The sequence below is a fragment of the Orcinus orca genome, chromosome 16 (genome assembly GCF_937001465.1).
Source record: "Orcinus orca chromosome 16, mOrcOrc1.1, whole genome shotgun sequence".
NCBI classification, from domain to species: Eukaryota; Metazoa; Chordata; class Mammalia; order Artiodactyla; family Delphinidae; genus Orcinus; species Orcinus orca.
The window spans coordinates 13,183,725-13,206,445 of record NC_064574.1 but is presented as its reverse complement, the minus strand read 5'-3'; the positions used below and the strand labels follow the sequence as shown (position 1 = coordinate 13,206,445).

At 42.9% G+C, this 22,721-nt stretch overlaps 1 pseudogene; it reads left to right on the top strand.

Moving 5' to 3' along the window:
* Positions 1-1,824: 1,824 nt before the first annotated feature.
* On the top strand, positions 1,825-2,168 carry LOC101272306 (60S ribosomal protein L31-like; annotated as a pseudogene).
* Positions 2,169-22,721: the final 20,553 nt, after the last annotated feature.

Below are 22,721 nucleotides of genomic sequence, written 5' to 3'. Positions count from 1 at the left end.
GGTTGTGCTCCTGGCACGTGACTCTAACTACCACCCCCACCCCACCCCCATCCCCAGCTCTGATTTCCCACAAACTCAGCAGCAGCTGCCTTTCTCACATACAGGCAGATCCTCAGCTCGGTTTCTCAAGTTCACGCCCTCTGGGAGCCTTGCAGCAGATGAATTTACATCTCCCTCCTCCCTGGCGGTGGCAGGAATTGGGGGTAGGGAAAAAGAGAGCGAGAGAGCAGAGAAGTTGTTCAGGAGTGAATCTGCCTGCAAACTAGGTAGAAAAGCAGAGAGAGCACGAGCCAGACCTGATGTGAGGGGCTTATCAGCTCTGCCCTGCAGACAGGCTTCCACGGGCCAGATCTGTCTCCTCTGGCCTCACTCCTAGTGTTAGACGGTGGCAGACGGAATCCCAGAGTGAGGCTGGCCAAAAATAACCAAGCACAGGGACAGCATCTAGGGGAACCTGGTGGGGGAGATGGGGGTCCTAACACCCCCCACCAAATCACCATCAGACCTCCAAAACTCTTCCTTGGTGATATCTCTCTTTGATGTAGGCAGTTGAGGTCTTTTTTTTTTAATTGAACTATAATTGACATATAACATTATATTAGTTTCAGGTGTACAACATAATGATTCTATATTTATAAATATTGCAAAATGATCACAACAATAAATCTAGTTAACATCCATCACCACACACAGCTACAATTTTTTTTCTTGTGATGGGAACTTTTAAGATCTATCCTCTTAGCATCTTTCAAATATGCTCTACGGTATTGTAAACTATAGTCACCATGCTGTATGTTACATCTCCAGGACTTATTTATTTTATATCTGGAAATTTGTACATTTTGACCCCCTTCACTCATTCCGCCCACCCTCAGCCCCTGCCTCTGGCAACCATAAGTCTTCCTAATAATAATAGCTCAGAGTTATAGAGCACTTACTGTATGCTATGCACTGTATTGAATACTTGGAAGTTTTAATTCACGAAAGCACCTATGGCCAATGGAAATAAAAAGATTCTTAGAAAACTTGGTGATTTTTATGTATTTTTCAAAAGCCAGCTAAGTCGGGCTTCCCTGGTGGCGCAGTGGTTGAGAGTCCGCCTGCCGATGCAGGGGACACGGGTTCGTGCCCCGGTCCAGGAAGATCCCACATGCCGCGGAGCGGCTGGGCCCGTGAGCCATGGCCGCTGAGCCTGCGCGTCCGGAACCTGTGCTCTGCAATGGAAGAGGCCGCAACAGTGAGAGGCCCGCGTACCGCAAAAAAAAAAAAAAAAAAAAAAAAAGTCTTGTGATTCCTCCCTGACCAAAAAGAGAAACAGGAGCTGACATTGTCATCCTCTTCCTCCTTCTCCTCCGCACCACGAATTAATATGAATAATGGCTAACTTCATTTGAGCATTTGCTATGTACCAGGCTTTCTTCTAAGCATTTTGTGTATTGTTTCATTTAATCCTCACAACAATAGGAGGAGGTAGGTGCTATTTTAACCCCCTTTACAGAGGAGGCAACTGAGGCAGAGCCCACACAGGGGTGGTGAGTAGACATTAGCTCTCTCACCTCTCATGCTATGACCTTGGACAAGTCACTTCCTCTCTCCAGGCCTCAGTTTTCTCATCTGTGAAATCTCTAAGCTGTACAAGGTCATCATGACAGTCTAAACTTTTTGTTATGCCTTAAACACATTTCCTAACAATCAAAGCATACCTAAAAAGAATGAATTTGAAACCACCTACATGCCAGTGTAGGATACGTGTGTGTGTGTGTTTTAAAAGCCAATTAATCAGTAATCCATTGCAGTTTTTTCTTTTCAGCCTGGGCCGGCAGAATGGCTCCCACAAAGAAGGATGGTGAAAAGGACCATTCTGCCAGCAACAAGGCAGTGAGCAGAGAATATACCATTGACATTCACAAGCACACCCGTGGAGCAGGCTTCAAAAAGCGTGCTCCTTGTACACTCAGGGAGATCCAGAAGTTTGCCATGAAGGAGATGGGCACTCCAGCTCTGAGCATTGACCCAAGCCAAATGAACAAGCAATGTCCCTACTGTACCTGTGGGTGGTGTCCAGAAAACAAAATGAGGATGAAGATGCACCAGACAAGCTTGGTTCCTGTGTCCCTGTCACCACTTTCAAACATCTGCAGTCAGTGTGGATGAGAACTATCCACTGATTGTCAAATAGTTATGAAACAAACAAAAAAGAGCCAATTAACCAAGCTTTTAAAAATGAGTCTATACTTTAAAAAAAAAATTAATAGACTTCTTTAGAGCCATTTTAGGCTTACAGAAGAATTGAGGAGAAGGTAGGAAAGTACAGAGTTCCCCTATATGCTCTCAACCCCACCCCAGTTTCCCGTTATTAGCACTGGCGTGATACTTTCGTTACGATTGATGAGCCAATATCGACACATCATTATTAGCTAAACCCATAGTTTACATTAGGGTTCACTCTGTGTTGTGTGTGCTATGTGTTGATGAGTGTATAATGACATGTGTTTGCCATTGCAGTATCATATGGCACAGTTTCACTGCCCTCAAAATCTTCTGTACTCTGCCCGTTCACCCCTCCCTTCCGTTCCCCTAAACTCCTGACAGCCACCGAATTTCTTCTACTGTCACCATAATTTTGCCTTTTCCAGAATGTCATGTATGTAGCCTTTTCAGATTGGATTATTTCATTTACTAATGTGCATTTAAGGTTCTTCCTTGTCTTTTCGTGGCTTGATAGCTCATTTCTTTTTAACACTGAATAATATTCCATAGTCTAGATGTACCACAGTTTGTTTATCCATTTACCTATTGAAGAACATTTTGGTTGCTTCCAAGTTTTGTCAGTTATGAACAAGGGCTTATACATTTTTTAATAATTATTTCTTCCAATGGTAAAAAGCAAAGATATAGGATCACCATGGATTAGGACAATATGGACAAACACTGAGAATGAAATAAAAATTTCCCCGTTTCCAGATCAAGAAACCGAGGCTCAAGGAGGGGAAGTGACATGTTCATTCATTCATTCCTCCAGTGAATATTTACGGAGGACCTACTATGTGAAGGTACTGTGCTGGGTCAGGGGGCACTGCTGGGAACAGAAAGATTAGGTCTCTGCCCTCCTGGAGTAGACAGACAATAACCAAGTAAATAAATAAATAATATGAATAACGAAAGAACAGCCAATATTTATTGTGTACTTTCTTTGCAACAGGCATTGTTCCAAACTCTTTGTGTGCATTAAGGCAGTTGACCCCTATAAACACCCTGGGAAGTAAAACTATCATCCCATTTGCAGATGGAAAACTGGAGTCCAGAGAGGTTAAATCACTAACCTAAGATCACACAGCTTGAAAGTGGAGGAAGCAGGATTTGAATCCAGGTCATGGGGCTCCCAAGTCTGTGAGCTGACCACTGCTCTAAAATAATGGGAGGTCATTTTAGCCCGAGGGTTGGTGGCAGAGCCCAGGCTAAACGCTGATCTTCAGCTTCTCGTGTTTTTTTGTGCTGGGGCCCCCCTGCCTTTCAGAGTTCTGAGAAGCCAAACCTCACTGTTCTTCTGGCTTCTTCCAGTCTCTTAGCCGTGGTCCCTGGGGGTTGGGGGGAAGGGCTCGTAGCTGGCCAGGGCTCCTGAGTGCAATCAGATCCCCTTTCTTTTTAAGCCATTAAATCCCTGATGACAAAATCTGCTCTTCGGAGCAGCAGGCTGGCCTGACCAAGAGAACAGAGTTGCTGGGTATGGAAAAAAGCTACACACCTCAGCTGGTGTTTTGGACCATCAGGCAAGGAGGGGCAGTCGCGCCCAACTCTGCTTTCTGCCAGTGTGGTTCAAAATCAGCAGCAGAAAAAGGCAACATTTCTGGAATGGTGTTGGTGAGGCTCTAGGGAAACAGGTACTCAGACACCGCTGATGAGAGAAAGTGGCTATAGCTGCTTTGAAAAACAATTCATCACAACTACTCAGCTTTAAAAGAACACAGCCTTTGACCCAGCAGTGCCAGGGCTGGAAGTTCATCCTACAGACATCCTAGTTATCCACACGCATGTGTCTAAGATGATCTATGCACAAACCTAGACATTACAGCAGTTTGTAGCAAAAGAACTGGAATAACCCCATAGTTCTCCCATTCCCCTAAACAGGTCCCTGGTGAAACAAATGAGGTTCATACTCGCAAACAAATTCTATGGTTTCGTTCAAAAGAAAAAGTCAGCTTTCCACTGCGATTGAGATTTCAAGAAAGCTTGTTAAGGGGGGAAAAGCAAGCCTCAGAACATTATATGCGATCTCAACTACAGCAGAAAGAAGAGAGGAGGGAGGGCTTTGTCTATAGAGGTGTTGAATCGTGAAAGAGTGCTAGGACCTGGGGCCAGGCATCCTATTTCTGGCCCTCCCTTGCTGTGTAATGAAGAATTAAATAAAGTAAGCTACATAAGAGGCTCTGTTCAGGGTCTAGGACATAGGAAGTGGTCAGTAAAGAGTAGGTATACTAATAAGTATCAGCATTACGCACAAACTTTCTCTGGAGGAAGACACAAGAAACGGGGCACAGGGGCTACTTCTGGGAACAGAAGGATGTGGGTGGGAGAGAGGGCTGCTGACTTTTCAGTGTATGCCCTTTTTGAAGAGTTTGAGTTTTTCTTTTTACCTGTGTCTGTACCATATGTTTCAAGAATATTATTTAAATAGGGGAGCAGGGCAACTTCCAAAGGAGGAGCAGCTGAGTGATTTCAGGTGGTTTTCCAGCTGGATTTTTCTGAGCTACCAGCAACCTGGGCCCCGTGGTTCACAGTCTGGCCCCTCATTCACCTGGGGGACTGTTAGAAGGGCAGGACCTCAGCTCCACCCCAGACCTGCGGAAAGAGAATCTGCATTTTGACAAGATGCCCAGGTGAGTCGCATGCGTGTGCAAGGTTGAGAGGCACTGGTTTTCAGGCTGCAGCCCCGGAGGCCTCCAAGGGCCAGAAGACAAATGGGTTGTTTTTTTTTTTAACATCTTTATTGGAGTATAATTGCTTTACAATGGTATGTTAGTTTCTGCTTTATAACAAAAGTGAATCCGTTATACATATACATATATCCCCATATCTCCTCCCTCTTGCGTCTGCCTCCCACCCTCCCTATCCCACCCCTCTAGGTGGACACAAAGCACCGAGCTGATCTCCCTGTGCTATGCGGCTGCTTCCCACTAGCTATCTAGTTTACGTGTGGTAGTGTATATATGTCCATGCCACTCTCTCACTTTGTCCCAGCTTACCCTTCCCCCTCCCCATATCCTCAAGTCCATGCTCTAGTAGGTCTGTGTCTTTATTCCCGTCTTACAAGTGTTTCTCTGTTTTGTGACTCAGCCGAGCAAAGGATGAATGGAATGAGTGGCCCCTCCCTTGGGGTGGGGTTTGGGGAAGGGGAGAGAACAGGAAGAATTGAGAACTCTGCTTGCTGTCTCCCCACAGCAGGTTGTAGCACGTGAGGTCTGCGGCATGTGGCTTTCAGCAGCTCCCCGCTTAGGGTTTAAAATAACTTTCTGGTTAAAAAAAGAAAGAAAGGAAGGAAGAGAGAAAAGGGAACCTCCCACTGTAGCCCACATAGCCCCGACATGAAAGGAGGCCTCTGCTCTCCCCACCCCAGCCCCAAGCCCACTTTCTGTCTCTTTGGAGACAGTGACAGAAGTATTGCTCAAGGAGAAATCAAGTGGGAGATCCTTAGAGCTGAAGGGCCTCTGAGATAATTCACTTTAAGCTTCTCAGTTAACAGGTGGAGCAGTCAAGCCTCAGAGAGCACAAGTGGTTTGTCCAAGGTCACACAGCACGTTAGGGGCAGACACAGCTCAGGAATCATAGAGGTAGGAGAGGCCTTGAAACCATCTACTTACGAGTTACACACTTCAGAGGCCACACGGGTGACGCCCGAAAGAGAAGCCGATCAGCCGTTCTAGCCCGCAGGCTGCAGAGCAGGGACGTGAGCCCAGATGGGCTCATGAGAATTGGTTCTGGAACTTTTGTTGGTACCAGCTATTCACAGGCATAGAGCCTGCCAACAGTTTTTTTAATTGTGGTAAAATGTACTAACATTTACCATCTTAACCATTTTTAAGTATTCGTTTGGGGAACATTAAATGCATTCACATTGTTGTGTAATGAGCCTGTCACTCTTGGTAGAGACATGGGGATAAGAAGCATATCACTCTTTTAGTTCTAGTCTAAGAAAAACTGCAGGGAGCAAAATGATAAATGGCCACAGACACTGGGGTCAGGGAGAAAACAGGGAGCAGTGGGCACCATGGCAAACTGGAAAGCATGCAACCCCATCTGAGAGACAGCCTACTTAGCGCCAGCTGACTTGTGCCTGCAGGGACGCTAGATCATCTATATGTGAAAACACCTGATTTTTTTTTAACGTATTTTTTTGAAGTAAAGTTGATTTACTATGTTGTGTTAGTTTCTGGTATACAGCAAAGTGATTCAGGTATATATATATATACACACACACACACACACATATACACATACATTCTTTTTCATATTTTTTTCTTTATGGTTTATCACAGGATATTGAATACAGTTTCCTGTGCTATACAGTAGGACCTTGTTGTTTATCCATCCTATATATAATAGTTTACATTTGCTAATCCCAAATTCCCAATCCAACCCTCCTCCAACCCCCTCCCTCTTGGCAACCACAAGTCTGCTCTCTATGTCTGTGAGTCTCTTTCTGTTTCATAGATAATCTCATTTGTGTCATATTTTAGATTCCACATATAAGTGATATCACATAGTATTTGTCTTTCTCTTTCTGACTTACTTCACTTAGTATGATAATCTCTAGGTCCACCAATGTTGCTGCAAGTGGTATTATTTCATTCTTTTTTTTATGGCTGAGTAGTATTCCACTGTGTGTGTGTGTGTGTGTGTGTGTACACACCACATCTTCCTTATCCATTCATCTGTCAATGGAATTTAGCTTGTTTCCATGTCTTGGCTATTGAAAACACTGAATGTTTTAAGCTTTTCTTCAAAATTGAAAACATTTTGAAAAGGTAAACAGAAAAATTCTCCCTCCCACTTGGGTCCTCCTCTCCCATAGGTAACAGTTATTGATTTCTTATGAATACTTAAAGTTTCTTTATAATTATACAAGCAAATAGTAACACATACATATGTTTTGTCTTGTTTCTCCATTTTTACACAAAAGAGAGCATAATAAACACTTTGTTTTACACCCGGCTTTTTTACTTAACAATTTATCCTAGAGAACTTACCTGATCAGTACTGGGCAGTGTCCTCATTTTTTCCAGCTGCATCGTATTCCAGTCTATGGATGGTCCATATTTGATCCAACCCATCCCCTGTTGATAGGCTCTGGCTATTTTTTGAAACTGTTGCATTACAAACAATGCTGCCTGGATAACCTCCAACATAATCATTTTTCACATGTGCACATGTATCTGTGGGCTAGTTTCCAAACAGTAGAATTTTTATATTTGCATTTTTAATATTTAACAAACTTGCCAAATTTTCCCCTCATAGTCGTGGTACCAAGATCCACTCCTGCCAGTCATGTATGAGCGACTATTTCCTCACAAACACTTTATTGTTTTAATGTTGACAAATAAACTAAAATGAAACAAAATAAAAACCATGTGCATCCAAAAAGACAAAGCTGTGGGCTGCATCGGTTCCAACTTTACCAACTCCAACCCTTCAAAGCCCAGAAATGTTGATTGACTTGCTTCAAGTTGCACAGTGAAGGAACCACAGGGTCAGGATTCGAATCTCAACAGCCTGATTCCTGTGACTGTACCTGATCAACTTCCCAGCCAACTGCCAGCTTGGGGGACCCCTCAGCTTTGGTGGTAAGAAACTACAGCTTCTGCAGAGTTACCTTGTCAGCTTAACCAGTTGAAAAAGTCCCAGGCTTGTTTGCAGATGTTGACTGTGGATGGAGCTGGCCCCACACCCAGCAAGTACCTCCTCTCAGATGTATCAGTCAGCTTTTACTGTGTAACAACCAACCACAAAATCTTATTTATTTCTGTTCTTTCAACCTAAAGCCCTTTACCCAAGTGCTTGAGGAAGCCCCTTATTGCAGAAGTGAGTCTGCAACTAAAACCCGTGAAGTAGCTTTGGGTCCAGACAGACCTGAGCTCCACTTCTGACTCAACCCTCTTGTAAACTGTATGACTTTGGATAATTGTCTCTTTTAAGATTCCTTTTCCCTCAACTATAATAGAAGGATAAAGGTAGTCCCCACTTTGAACTGCGGTAACCACAGTGGACACAAAATAAGTACCTTGAACATGAGAATCAGCTCACCAAGATGCTCAAGCTATGAAAGGCTCAAAGGAACTGGGCCGGTGTGAGAGGAGAGAAGGTTCAAGGGTCCCCTCTCACTTATACTCCTCCATGTCACACCCTCATTTAGTCAAGAGCAGTGGACAGAATCACCCATACTCATCACATTATGATTTTTTTTACATCGAGCACAGATAATTAGATATGTGTAAGTTGCGTACACATGTAAAACAATTCCTTTGTATTTATATTGTGTTTATGCAACTAGATTGACAGCAGGGACTGTCTTCTAGTGGGTAAGACAGGCATGGGAATGGCTAAATATTTGGCAAAATAGAATGAAATAAATGGCGGCTGCAAAATGCAATGGGGAAGGGCAACCCATTCAAATTGGAGCCCGGAAGGGCTTCTGGAGTCTTCTGTATCATCCCTTGAAGGAGGGTTAGGGGATGGAAGAGGACCCAGCGTTTATTAAACAGCTATTTGCTTGGCACTCTGTTTCCTGATTTAATTTTTTCTATTGAGTTTTTTTTTTTCTTTAAAAAATAACACAAGTATGATATCACTTGTGGAATCTAAATAATACAACAAACTAGTGAGTATAACCAAAAAAGAAGCAGACTTAGAGAACAAGCTAGTGGTTACCAGTGGGGAGAGGGAAGGGGAGAGGGGCAATGTAGGGGTAAGAGATTAAGAGGTCACAAACTATTAGGTATAAAATAAGCTACAAGGATATATTGTACAACATGGGGAATATAGCAAATATTTTATAATAATAACTGGAGTATAACCTTTAAAAATTGTAAATCATTATATTGTACAGCTATAATTTATATAGTATTATACATCAACTATACTTGAAAAAGGAATTTAAAAAGGAACATGAAAAATAAAAGGATTTGTTTAAAAAAATAACACAAATGTATAAGTCAGCTTTTGCTACAGAACAAACTCTCATTTATTTCTGGCTCACACATCTGTGGATTTTGGGGGAAGCTACTTTTTTTTTAAGCTTTTTTTTTTTGGCTAAGCCACGCATGCCATGCAGGATCTTAGCTCCCCGACCAGGGATCGAAACCGTGCCCCCTGCAGTGGAAGCTCGGAGTCTTAACCACTGGACCACCAGGAAAGTCCCAGTGGGGAGCTACTATTGATCTCATGACTTCAGCTGGACCTCTGGGAAAGGGGGTTGGTTTAGAGATCCCCAATATGTCACTCGTTTTGGGGGGACTAGTGGGCTATGCAGAACATGTTCTTCTCATTGTGAAATGCAGGAACCCAGGGGACCAGCCCAACTCCACCAGCACATTTCAAGTCTTTGTTTATATCATGTCCACTAATACCCCATTGGCCAAAGCCAGTCATATAGCCAAGGCCAAAGACAAGAGATGGAGAAGTATGTTCCATCCACTGAAGTGGAGGAGGAGAGGGTACATATTTGCTCAAAAATCACCTAGTTGGATGCAATCAATAATACGTGAATGCAGTCACGTTAAAAATTCAAACAAGAAAATATAAAAACATAACAAGGGAGGAAAATACTTTACCATCCTCCCGATCCCACCTCTCCCCAGCTGGACATAATCACCTCATCAGTTTGGGTTGAGCCCCTTCAGACTTCTTCCCACACTTTCACACACACACACACAGAAGATTTTTATTTTGCACAATGAGTTCATACACTATGTATTTTCACATGACAATTACAAGTATCTAACCATTTAACAATTATATTGACCCTATGATTAGACTTTTTTTTTAACATCTTTATTGGAGTATAATTGCTTTACAGTGGTGTGTTAGTTTCTGCTTTATAACAAAGTGAATCCATTATATATATACATATGTTCCCATATCTCTTCCCTCCTGCATCTCCCTCCCTCCCACCCCTCTAGGTGGTCACAAAGCACCGAGCTGATCTCCCTGTGCTATGCGGCTGCTTCCCACTAGCTATCTATTTTACGTTTGGTAGTGTATATATGTCCATGCCACTCTCTCACTTTCTCCCAGCTTACCCTTCCCCCTCCCCGTATCCTCAAGTCCATTCTCTAGTAGGTCTGCGTCTTTATTACCATCTTGCCCCTAGGTTCTTCATGAACATTTTTTTTTTTTAGTTTCCATATATATGTGTTAACATATGGTATTTGTTTTTCTCTTTCTGACTTACTTCACTCTGTATGACAGACTCTAGGTCCATCCACCTCACTACAAATAACTCAATTTCATTTCTTTTTATGGCTGAGTAATATTCCATTGTATATATGTGCCACATCTTCTTTATCCATTCATCTGTTGATGGACACTTCAGTTGCTTCCATGTCCTGGCTATTGTAAATAGAGCTGCAATGAACATTTTGGTACATGACTCTTTTTGAATTATGGTTTTCTCAGGGTATATGCCCAGTAGTGGGATGCTGGGTCGTATGGTAGTTCTATTTTTAGTTTTTTAAGGAACCTCCATACTGTTCTCCATAGTGGCTGTATCAATTTACATTCCCACCAACAGTGCAAGAGGGTTCCCTTTTCTCCACACCCTCTCCAGCATTTATTGTTTGTAGATTTTTTGATGATGGCCATTCTGACCGGTGTGAGATGATATCTCATTGTAGTTTTGATTTGCATTTCTGTAATGATTAATGATGTCGAGCATCCTTTCACGTGTTTGTTGGCAATCTGTATGTCTTCTTTGGAGAAATGCCTATTTAGGTCTTCTGCCCATTTTTGGATTGGGTTGTTTGTTTTTTTGATATTGAGCTGCATGAGCTGCTTGTACATTTTGGAGATTTGATTAGACATTTTGAGTTGCTATTTTATAAGCAAGGAATCTGGGGTTAAGATGCGTACCCAAGATCACCCACCTCTTCAATAGCTGGACCAGGATTCAAACTCAAAAACTTATTTTCATTACGATGAGGCTGTCTCTATAAAAGAGGGATCCAGGGCTTCCCTGGTGGTGCAGTGGTTGAGAGTCCGCCTGCTGATGCAGGGGACACGGGTTCGTGTCCCGGTCCGGGAAGATCCCACATGCCGCGGAGCAGCTGGGCCCGTGAGCCATGGCCGCTGAGCCTGCGCGTCCGGAGCCTGTGCTCCGCAACGGGAGGGGCCACAACAGCTAGAGGCCCGCGTACCGCAAAAAAAAAAAAAAAAAAAAAAAAGAAGGATCCAATTATACCCCCAAAGTTGTTACCAGCCCACTATGCCTTTCGTATGGGACCACAGAGAAGGCGATGGTTGTGTCTGTGTTTGTGTTTGTGCGTATGTGCGTGTGTGTGTGTGTTGAGAGTGAATTTTAGGAAAAGGAAAAAGGAGTTATCACTATGACCAGACTTGTGTTAGGAGCTTTGGGAAACATGATGTACAGAAAAGACCTTCACCCTCTGGTCACTTATAATTAAGCCAAAGAAACAAGGAGTCTCTCTTGAGGCAGTTGAACAACTCGGCAGGATGTGCTAGCTGGTAGATTGGGCACCGACGGGACGTTTGCTCTGTCCGTCTAAGAGCTGAATGCTGGAGGACACGAGCCTTAACCACGTTCCTAGAAAATGAGAAAAATTTAGAGAAAGAATGAATCTTGGCCTGAATTGGGAACAGTGGTGATTGCTACACTCATTGGACTCAGTAGGTGTGATGTGAGTGTGTCACCAGGGGGCTTAGTTTAGACCGGGGTCAGGGAAGGTTTCTTGAGGAACTGACCTTCAAGCAGAACCCTGAAGGCTGAGTGGGAATTAGGCAAAGAATAAGGGAAGAGAGAGAATGGCAGGTGGGAAAACCTTGAGTGAAGCCGGAGAGGGCTTGGGCATCAGAGGAAGAGAAAGATTCCTGGGTGGTGAGGTAGAGGGTGGGGATGGAGGTAGGGAAGCCATGTGGGATAAGGCCGGGCGGTTGGCAGGGGCCAGGTTTGCAGGGACTTGAGCTGATCTGCATTGCAAAGGCAGATAAGAGGGGAAACGTGTGCGTGACCACAAGCTGGTGCCAGAGGAAGATGGCACACGTATGTGACCGTGCAAGAATGGCTTCATGAGCATATGAGAGGACAAGGGCAGGGCGGCACATGGCCCTGGATCAGGGCCAGGGGAGGTGCTGTGTGAATCGTGTGATGATTCTGGGTATGATTTCCTCTGGTCAGGTCTGCAGCTAAAAATTCAAGGTTTCCAAAGGGTGTCTTGGATAGCATAACTTGAGAAGCCCTTTGCATGGAGTTTGAACAAAGCACAGAAGAGACGAATTCTGAGGTGTTTGTGGTGTGGAATAGAGGAACAGGTCGGGGAGGGATTGGCATTTGGAAGGTGTCACAAGGTGACATCTGAGCTAGGTCTTGAGGAATGAATGGGAGCTCACTAAGCCAGGATGGGGGGGAACGACACAGCAGGCAGAAGGCACAGCAGAGGTAAAGGCAGGGTGTTCTGAAAGTGCCCGATGGGTGAAGGAAACAGGTTGGAGGGTGTGAACTTAGATTCCTGGTGGAGAGGGGCACAGGGAATGCTGGGGCTCAGCTGGGGGTAGGCTGTGCAGGGCGTCCCACACCAGGCACGGGAACTGGGAAGCAGCACGATCAGATGATTTGTAATAATATATCGGGCTCACTTCTGTGCTCTCTCACCACAAGGGACTAGAACGAGACATCTGGGGCCCTTCCCCCTCTTCCTCTGCACAAAGACACACCTTTCGGAGAGGTCAAGGTGGGAGATGGGGTAACAGATCCTGTAATCCTATCCCCAATCCCTGAGTCAGGAAGCCCTTTCCCCAGCAGGCTCTAGCCCAAGTCTGCTGTTAAGACAGAGGTTGGAAAACTGTTTTTCTCATCCACCTGGACCCAGGTGGGTGGGATGGAAGCCAACCCGAGTCTCTGGAGACGGTTCTCGCTGCAGGATTGGCCCTTGGAGGAAACAGATGAAACCCGATGCAACATGAAAGATGGCAGAGGTGGCCAAGTGCTGATCTTATCAAGCTAACTCCTCCTTGGAATCAAAGAAAGGGAATAGAGCTTTCCTTGTTTTCTCTCCTTTTACCTCTTGGTTAATTGCTGGCCAGGGGTCTGTGGGATAGGAGTTGTGGGTGACTCTCAGACTGTAATCTGGCCTGGGAGGTAGGCAGGTTTCCCAGCCATCCTGGATTTTTAACATTTTCTTGTTGGAAGTCACATCCTCAAGCAAACTATTGAACACCATTTAGGGGGAGGGACAGAAAAGGTAAAAGACTGTCTTTGCGTAAGAGGGGTCTATAATCTAGATAAAGGCAGGAAAAGAGGCACAGGTTCTTCATCTATCTCACTCAACTGTGAGCTCATTAGGAGCAAGGACCTAGTCAAAACCATACTGGCATTTGTCTCTGGAAACAAGGACATAATTGGGCTCAGTATATATGTCAGCTCATCCAGAATTCTTTCAGTTGTGAGTATTAGAAACCCAGCTCAGGATGGTTTAAATGAAAAGTGGGATGTGTTGATTTATAGAACTGAGAAATCCAGGGCTAGAATGACATCAGGCATGGCTGGATCTAGGGGTTAACCAAAGTCATTAGGGTCAGACTTTTTTCCATCCCATCACTTAAATCCTGTGCTCTTTGTGTAGGCCTTATTTTCAAGTAGATTCTTACTAAGTGGTGACTCTCGGTGGCAAGACATACCTTCAGCAACCCCAGTGGAAAGAGTTTCTATTCTCCCAATAGTTACGGCAGAAGTGCCTGGACTGGATCTTGCTGGACTGATGTGGGTCACAAGCTGATTCCTGATACAGTCACTGGCCAGGGGAATGGAATATGCTGATTGGCCAAACCTAAGCCCCATGTCCATTTCATATTTTTTACATGAATAAATATGAAAGGCTAAAGATAGCAATATAATATTTTACATTTGAACAACAGAGCAGCTACAGGGGTTCTTTTTCAAAACCTACATCAGATCATTTCACTCCTCTGCTCTGAACCTTCCATCTCACTCAGAGCAAAAGCCCAAGTCCTTACAATAGCTCACAAGGCACTGCATGATCTTCACCCCTGCCCAGCTCCGATTCCTCAACTACTTCCTCTCCCACTAATCTCCCCTTGCTCACTACTTTCCAGCCAGGTTGTCCTCCTTGCTGATCCACAAACCATTAGGCATGCAGTAGCCTCGTTTTCTTTATTAATAAGATGGGGATGCTTGTAGGGGACATCTGACATTTTGTCTGCCCAGCATTCCTCGTTTTCGGGCACCTCTGTGACATCCCCTCACCCCCATGTGTTTCAGGAAGTGTTGGCCCATCCCAGATCCAAAAATGGACTTGTAACTGACCAATCAGAACATTCCAGCAGCATTCCAAAACCATTCACGGAGCTTGGTTCAGGGGTGGGCATGTGACCCAAGTCAATCTAATGAGATTCAATCCTGACACTTCCACTGGAATTATTAGAAATAAAAAGCTCTCTTTATGCTAATGTTGTTAGAAGCATAATACAAGAATTAAGCCACAAGAGCTACCACATAGAGAGAGAGTGTGCTTGACAAACACCAGGGAAAGCAGCGCAGTGAGGCTGAGAGAGGAAAACCGGGTTCTGGTGGTATCTTCGAGCTCCTGGATTCAGCCATGCCTGAATCCCACTAGACTTAAAGTTACATGCCTTAGAAGATTCCCTTCTTTGCTCAGGCCAATTTGACTTTGGTTTTAGTCACTTGTAACCAAAAGACCACATTGAAGGGCTGCTGTTGTAAGGGTTAAAGGACATTGTGAATTATACAGCACTTAGCACGGTAAGTACTCAAAAAAACAGGAGTAATTATTAGTAGTATTTTATGATTCCATCTTCTGCACACATATTGAAATCTGTTTCCACTTTTAAAACTTTTACTTAAAAAAGTATTTAAAATTCTGTGTCATCAGGGCTGATAGTCACTTGGTACAAGTATGGCCACATGGGTTATTAGAACACTGAAATATTTTCATAATGGCTGGTAAACAGCACCACTCTGAATCTCCCAAGTACTCCCTGGATCTCTAGGACACACCCAACCCCTCTCTTGGGACTCTCCAGCCCATCCTATAATCTAGCACCTAAAGGGTTAACACCAGGGCTGGCAGGAGCCTCCTGGACCTGCTCTCTGACTAAGGCTACGTATTTTTGATATCACCTCTGGGTAATCTATTGACTCTTCAATATGCATGCATTAAATGGAAACCCTAAATGATCAACAGCTCCACGAAATAAGAGCCTCACCCTCCATCCCTCAAATCACCAATTATTGTTAATTGTGTAACCTTGTCTGATCCTAAAGACACCAGAGACATAGTTTGGCACATTGGTGACCGAGCAGGCATGGACACCAGGCCAAGTAACTTTTTTCTCCCTGCCTGTTACCTTGTAGAGCTCCTTCCTTTATTCTACATGATGGTCATATTTGTGATTCCTAGTGGCAATCTGATATTCCTTTGTTTTAACACACGATGGCTGGCCTTACCCTTCCTTCACGGTGAGACATATGGTCCGTTTTTGTTCAGCTTTTCAAATTTTAAAAACTCACTCTGTTGGAAATTGAATTTCCATGTGGTGCCCATCTTTCTGGTAATAAGCAACGGATTTCCTTCCTGATTCAAACTTCAGTTTTGCGAATCACAAGACGCAGTTTAACTTTTCGTCTGCAAGTGATTTTTGTTGGTGCTCTTTGAAATAAGAATCCTGGTGCCCAATTGTGTAACGCTGCCATTTAATAAATTATTTATTTTGATTCTAAGTCCATAAAGGATTTAAAGTGGTTTTTAAAAATATGTACAAGATGAAATCAATACATGAGGGAATCAGGGAGAACAAAAAATAAGGAGCAGTATATCTGACAGGTATTGCACTCAGCTGCTGGTGAGAGAGACCAGAAATAACAGTGGCCCAAACCCCACAGACATTAATTTTTCTCTTACATAACTGAAATCTGGAGGGAGGAGGTCCAGAACTGCTGTGGCAGCTCCACAGTAATTGAGAATACAGGCTCCTCCTAGCATCTTGCTTCATTATCCTTAGAATGTGGCTTCCGTCCTCAAGGCCACCCCGTGGTTCAAGATGGCTACAGGAACTCCAGCCATTGCAGCCACATTTAGACAGCAGGAGGCCGGAAGGGAGAAAATCCTGCAATCCCAGCTTTCTTTAAGGAGTTTCTTGGAAGTTCCAGCCCAAAACTTCTATTTATCTCTCACTGGCCAGAATTTAACCCTAGCTACATAGGGACCTGAGAAGTACGGTCTCTTAACCGTGCACGTTGCCACCTCAAATAAAATCAGGGCTTGGTTACAAGGAAAGAAGGGAGAACAGATAACATGTAGGCCACTAGAAATCTCTGCTACAGATAAGAAAATGGAAGAAAGTAAGGAAGAGGAAGAAAGTAAGCTGGTTCCCAAAACTGCCTACAGTCAAGATGTCTCAGGTGTCTGGTGGCCAGGTTGTCTCCAAGCATCCTAGTGACGATGCAGAAAGGAATCTGTGGCTAAATACAAAGTGTGTTATCCAAGCAAAGAAAGCAAACCCATTGCTCAGAAAAAACAGACAAACAGACAAACAAACAAAAAACAACTGGGAACTCCCTGGATGTCCAATGGTTAGGACTCTGCGCTCTCACTGCCAAGGGCCTGGGTTCAATCCCTGGTCGGGGAACTAAAATCCCACAAGCTGTGTGGCCAAAAAAAACCAAAAAACAAACAAACAAAAAATCAAAAAAAAAAAAAAAACTTACCTTTTCCCAATACCGAGGTTAAAAAGAAAGTCTCCCCACAGGTCTTCTTGAGGAGACATGGGACATGGTGGGTAATATCCTTAACAATTTTCCTGCAGTAAAGGAACAACACGATTCTGGGATTTGCTTCAAAAATTCAGGGCAAGGGAGTGAGTGGGAGTAGAGCTAAAACCAGATGGGCCATGAGTTGAAAATTGCTGGACTGGGTGCTGGAGACATGGGAGTGTGTTATGTGTTTTCCTTTACTTTGGTATATGTTTAAATTTTTTCCATAATAAAAAAAGATTTAAACTCTGCAATAGGTCCTTTCTGACAATTGCTTTTTAAAATGTTCCTTTTAATAAACTTGCTTTAAGTTAAATTGACAGGCTGTTTCTATCATAACTATTCCCTCATTTTTTTTTTTGGCTTTTTTATCTACTTTATTAACTTACTTTTTAACAGCTTCATTGAGATATAATTCACCTCCTGTACTATTCACGCTTTTAAAAGGCACAATTCACTGGTTTCTCACAGAGTTGTACAACAATCACCACAATCTAATTTTAGAATATTTTCATCACCCCCCCAGAGAAGCTCCATACTTATGAGCAGTCACACCCCCTTCCCCTCCCCCACCCCACGTCCACGCTCAGCCCTAGACAGCCACTTATCTACTTCCTGACTCTATGTATTTGCCTATCTTGTATATTTCATGCAAATGGAATCATACAATATTGTTTTTCACGTGTGACTAGCTTCTTTCACCTAGCATAACGTATTCAAGTTTCATCCATGTTGTAGCACTGCTCAGCACTTCGTACCTTTTCACAGCCAAGGAAGATTCCATTTTATTGATATACCATATTTTGTTTATCCAATCATCCCCAGTTGATGGACATTTTGGTTGTTTCCAATTTGGGGCTGTTACAAATAATGCAGATATGAGCTTTCACGTACAGCTTTTTGTGCAAATGTATGTTTTCATTTCTCTTGGGTATATACCTAGAGGTAGCATGGCTGGGTTAAATGGTAACTCTATGTTTAACATTTTGAGGGATTGCTGACTGTTTTCCAAAGTGGCTGCACCATTTTACATTTCCACCGGTAATGTATATCAGTTCCAACTTCTTCATAGCCTCACCATCACTGACTATGGGCTGTCTTTTTTATTTTAGTCATACCAGTGGGTATAAAGTAGTGTCTTGTGGCTTTGATTTACATTTCCCTAATGATCAGTGATACTGACCATCTTTTAATGGATTTATTTGCTATTTGTATATCTTCTTTGGAGAAATGTCTATTCAAATCATTTGCCCACTCTTCAATTTATTGTTTTTTTATTGTTGGATTGTGGGTGTTTTTTAAATATATTCTGGATACAAGTCCCTTATTACATGTATGATTTGGAAATATTTTCTACCATTCTGTAGCTTGTCTTTTCACTTTCTTGATGGTGATCTTTGAAGCAGAGAAGTTTTTAATTTTGATACAATCCAATTTATCTATTTTTCCTCTTGAGTCACTTGTGCTGTTTTGGTGTTATATCTAAGAAGGTTCTGCTTAACTCAGAGTCACAAAGATTTGCTCTGATGTTCTCTTCCAAGAATTTTATAGTTTTAGTTCTTACCTTTAGGTCTGTGATCCATTTTGAATTATTCTCTGTGTATAATGTGAGGAAGGGATCCAAATTTATTCTTTGGATGTGAATATCCAGTGGTCCCAGCACTGCTAACTGAAAAGATTATCCCCATTGAATTATCTTGGCATCCTTGTCAAAAATCATCTGACTGTAAGAGTGAGGATTTATTTCTACTCTTTTGATCTGTTTCACTGATCTTTGGCCCTATGCTGAAACCACATTGTCTTGATTACTGTAGCTTTGTAGTAAGTTTTGAATTCAGAAATTGTGAGTCCTCCAACTTTGTTCTTTTCCAAGGTTATTTCAAGTTTTCTGTTTCTTCTTTTTTTGCGTACGCGGGCCTCTCACTGTTGTGGCCTCTCCTGTTGCGCAGCACAGGCTCCGGACGCGCAGGCTCAGCGGCCACGGCTCACGGGCCCAGCCGCTCCACAGCATGTGGGATCTTCCCGGACAGGGGCATGAACCCGTGTCCCCTGCATCGGCAGGTGGACTCTCAACCATTGCGCCACCAGAGAAGCCCCTCTGTTTCTTCTTGAGTCAGTTTTGTAGTTTATGTCTTTTCAGAAATTTGTCCAGTTCATCTAAATCACATAATTTTTCGCCACAGTTGTTCATAGTACTCCTTTAAAACTTTTTTATTTCTTTAAAGTTGGTAATGATGCCCCCTCTTTTATTCTTGATTTTAGTAACTTGAGTCTTCTCCCTTTGGTCAATCTGGATAAAGATTTGTTGATCTTTTTAAAGAACCAAATTTTGATATCATTTATTTTCTCTATTTTTTCCTATTCTTTATATCCTTAATTTCTTCTCTAATACTAATTTCTGCTGCTTGCCTTAGCTTTATCCATAATATTTAAAATGTAGTGTTTTCTAAATTATTTTCCACAGGACCGAGAATATCATTTGGTGAAGAAAAAGGATTTTTGTTATCAAATAGTTTTGGGAAGCACTGAATTTAATCATATTAAATCATTTCTATTTTTGTTTTTAACTATGGAGCTTCCCAGAAACTCTGCTATTTTTACTAATATTGTGGATTTCCAAGAGGGACTTTAGTATTCAGAATCTTCAATATACAGAGAGTTATTCAATGAGAAAACGTTTTTTGTAAGGTAGCTTTGGATTCTGGGATTTTGTGAAACTCTAAAGTTTCCTGAAGTTTTACCATGCACGCACGTTACATGGCTAAGATGTAGACTGACCATATAATTTATCACCCAAACCAGCACAGTTTTGAGACCAATGGGTGTGGCTACTAATAATTATGATAGAACAACAGGTGTAAAACCTAAACAATCCTGGGTTTTGAACCTGGACAGATGGCCTCACAACAGAGTCAGACAACCTGTGTTTGACCTCAGGTCCATCGTATCCAGTTGTGTGATCTCAGGCAAGTTGCTCAACTTGCCTGTCTGCTTTTGTTGTCTCATCTATAAAATGGGGGAAATTATAGTAGTACTTCCTTTGAGTTAATGCATATAAAGAACAGCTTAGTGAGGAGTCTAAAATTAGCCACTATCATCATCATCACCATCAACATATATCATTTGGATCTAATAGATACAGCTGAGATAGGGACACCGTCTTGTTTCGTTGTTATATCTCCAGCACCTGGAACAGTGTGTGTGTGTGTGTGTGTGTGTGTGTGTGTGTGTGTGTGTGTGGCATTGTACATTGCAGGTGCTTAGTAAATATTTCTTGAATGAATTCATGCCAATGAATAAATGAATGAATGAATGAAAAAGGAGTGCAGTAGGGCTTTAGTTTAAGCATGGATGGCAATAGCAAATGCTGGCAAGGCTGTGGAGCAACAGGAACGCTCACTCCTTACTGGTGGGAATTTAATGCCGCTTTGAAAGACAGTTTGGCGGTTTCTTGCAAACTGAACCTACTCTTACCGTACAATCCAGCAATCAGACTCTTTGCTATTTTCTCAAATGAATTGAAAACTTATGTCTACAGAAAAATCTAACATGGATGTTTAGAGCAGCTTTATTCATAATTGCCAAAAACTTGGAAGCAACCAAGATGTCCTTCAGCAGGCGGATGGAGAAATAAACTCTGGTACCTCCAGACTAATGGCTCTATGGCTCTGTAAAGAGCACCAATGACATATCTGGCACAGTTCTGAGATTTTAAAAACATAAACTCATTTAACTCTCACAATAACCCCTTGAGGTCGGTACTATTATTATCCCCATTTACAGATGAGGAAACTGAGGCACAGAGAGGCAAAGTCAGTAGCCCAAAACTCAATCAACTAACAGAGATCAGAGCTAGGTTGTGAACCCAAGCAGGCTGGCTCCAAGGCCCAGGCTCTTTTTTTTTTTTTTTTTTTTTTTTTTCCCCCGATATGCGGGCCTCTCACTGTCGTGGCCTCTCCCGTTGCAGAGCACAAGCTCCGGATGCGCAGGCTCAGCGTCCATGGCTCATGGGCCCAGCTGCTCCGCGGCATGTGGGATCTTCCCGGACCGGGGCACGAACCCATGTCCCCTGCATCGGCAGGCGGACTCTCTGCCACTGTGCCACCAGGAAAGCCCAGGGCCCAGGCTCTTGATTGCTATGTATTCTGTGTCCTGTGTGCACAGTACTTTACAGTTTGCAAAATGCTGTCAGGCATGCACTATCTTATTTAAGCCTCACAACAACCATTAGAGGTAGGTAGGGCAGCTATTATTATCCCTATTGGGAGTGGCAATGAGGGGATAGCGAATGAGGAAACTGAAGCCCTGAAAAGGCTGGTGATTTGCCCAAAGTCACATGATACACAGAATAGGACCTAGAGGCAGATGGGCTGGGTTCAAACCCCAGCACTGTTACTGACTGACCACATGACTGTGATCAAGTTAAAGCATACCTCTGTGCCTCAGTTTCCCCATCTTTCTTAGCATTCTTATGAGGATTAAGGGAATTAATACATTGAAAGCACTTAGAAGTGTGCCTAGAACCTGGGCTGGGACTAGAGTGAGGCAAGTGAGGAATTTGCTTTGGAGCAAAATTTAAGGGGGCACCAAAAAACTCGGTGATTAAGATAAATGATTTTTGTAATACCATATTTTTAAAAAATTAAAATGAATGTAAAAAATCCATGATGGATAAAAATATCCAACATGTTAAATAGACAGGAGCAGTACTACAGACTTTGCCTCTTGTCTCAGGCTCCAGTAAGGCTCCACATGGCACTGTTACTGATCCTGTCCATATAGGAAACGTTGGTATTTTGTTCATTATGGATTTTTCATATTCATTTTGATTTTTGTAAATACTGTATTATAAATATCATTTCTCCCAGTCATGGAGGTTTTTTGGCACCCCCTTAAATTTCACCTGGCTTGCTTCCACCTACCTAGCCCCAGGCTTGTTTTGCATAGAGGAGGCATCCATTGCACGTTTGCCATTGTTATTGCTACTGATTGCTAACTCTGCACCACCAGTTGTTGTGAAGAGTTTTATAAATATCTATCAGCTCAACAAGAAGAATAAAAACCAGAAACAAAGTTGAAAACCAAGGAACAGGGTGGGAGAAAATATTTGTAGCTTATACAAGCAAAAGATTAGTGCCAAAACTACATCAGGAACTCCTACAAATTCAAGGTAGGGGAAGAGGATTAAGAGGTACAAACTACTAGGTATAAAATAAATAAGATGCAAGGATGTAGTGTACAGCACAGGGAATATAGCCAATATTTTATAATAACTTTACATGGAATATCATCTATAAAAATATTGAATCACTATGTTGTACACCTGAAGCTAATATACTATTGTAAATCAACTGTGCTTCGATATAAATAAATAAATTAACAAATAAATACCTTAAAAAAAAGAACTCCTACTAATTAATTAATTAATTAATTTTGGGGGCTGCATTGGGTCTTTGTTGCTGCGCGCGGGCTTCCTCTAGTTGCCGCGAGCGGGGGCTACTCTTCGTTGCGGTGCGCGGGCTTCTCATTGCAGCGGAGCGCAGGCTTCAGTAGTTGTGGCGCGCGGGCTTAGTTGCTCCGTGGCATGTGGGCAAGTAGGATCTTCCCAGACCAGGGCACAAACCTGTGTCCCCTGCATTGGCAGGTGGATTCTTAACCACTGCACCACCAGGGAAGTCCCACAGATTAATTTTTTTAAAGGACAAAT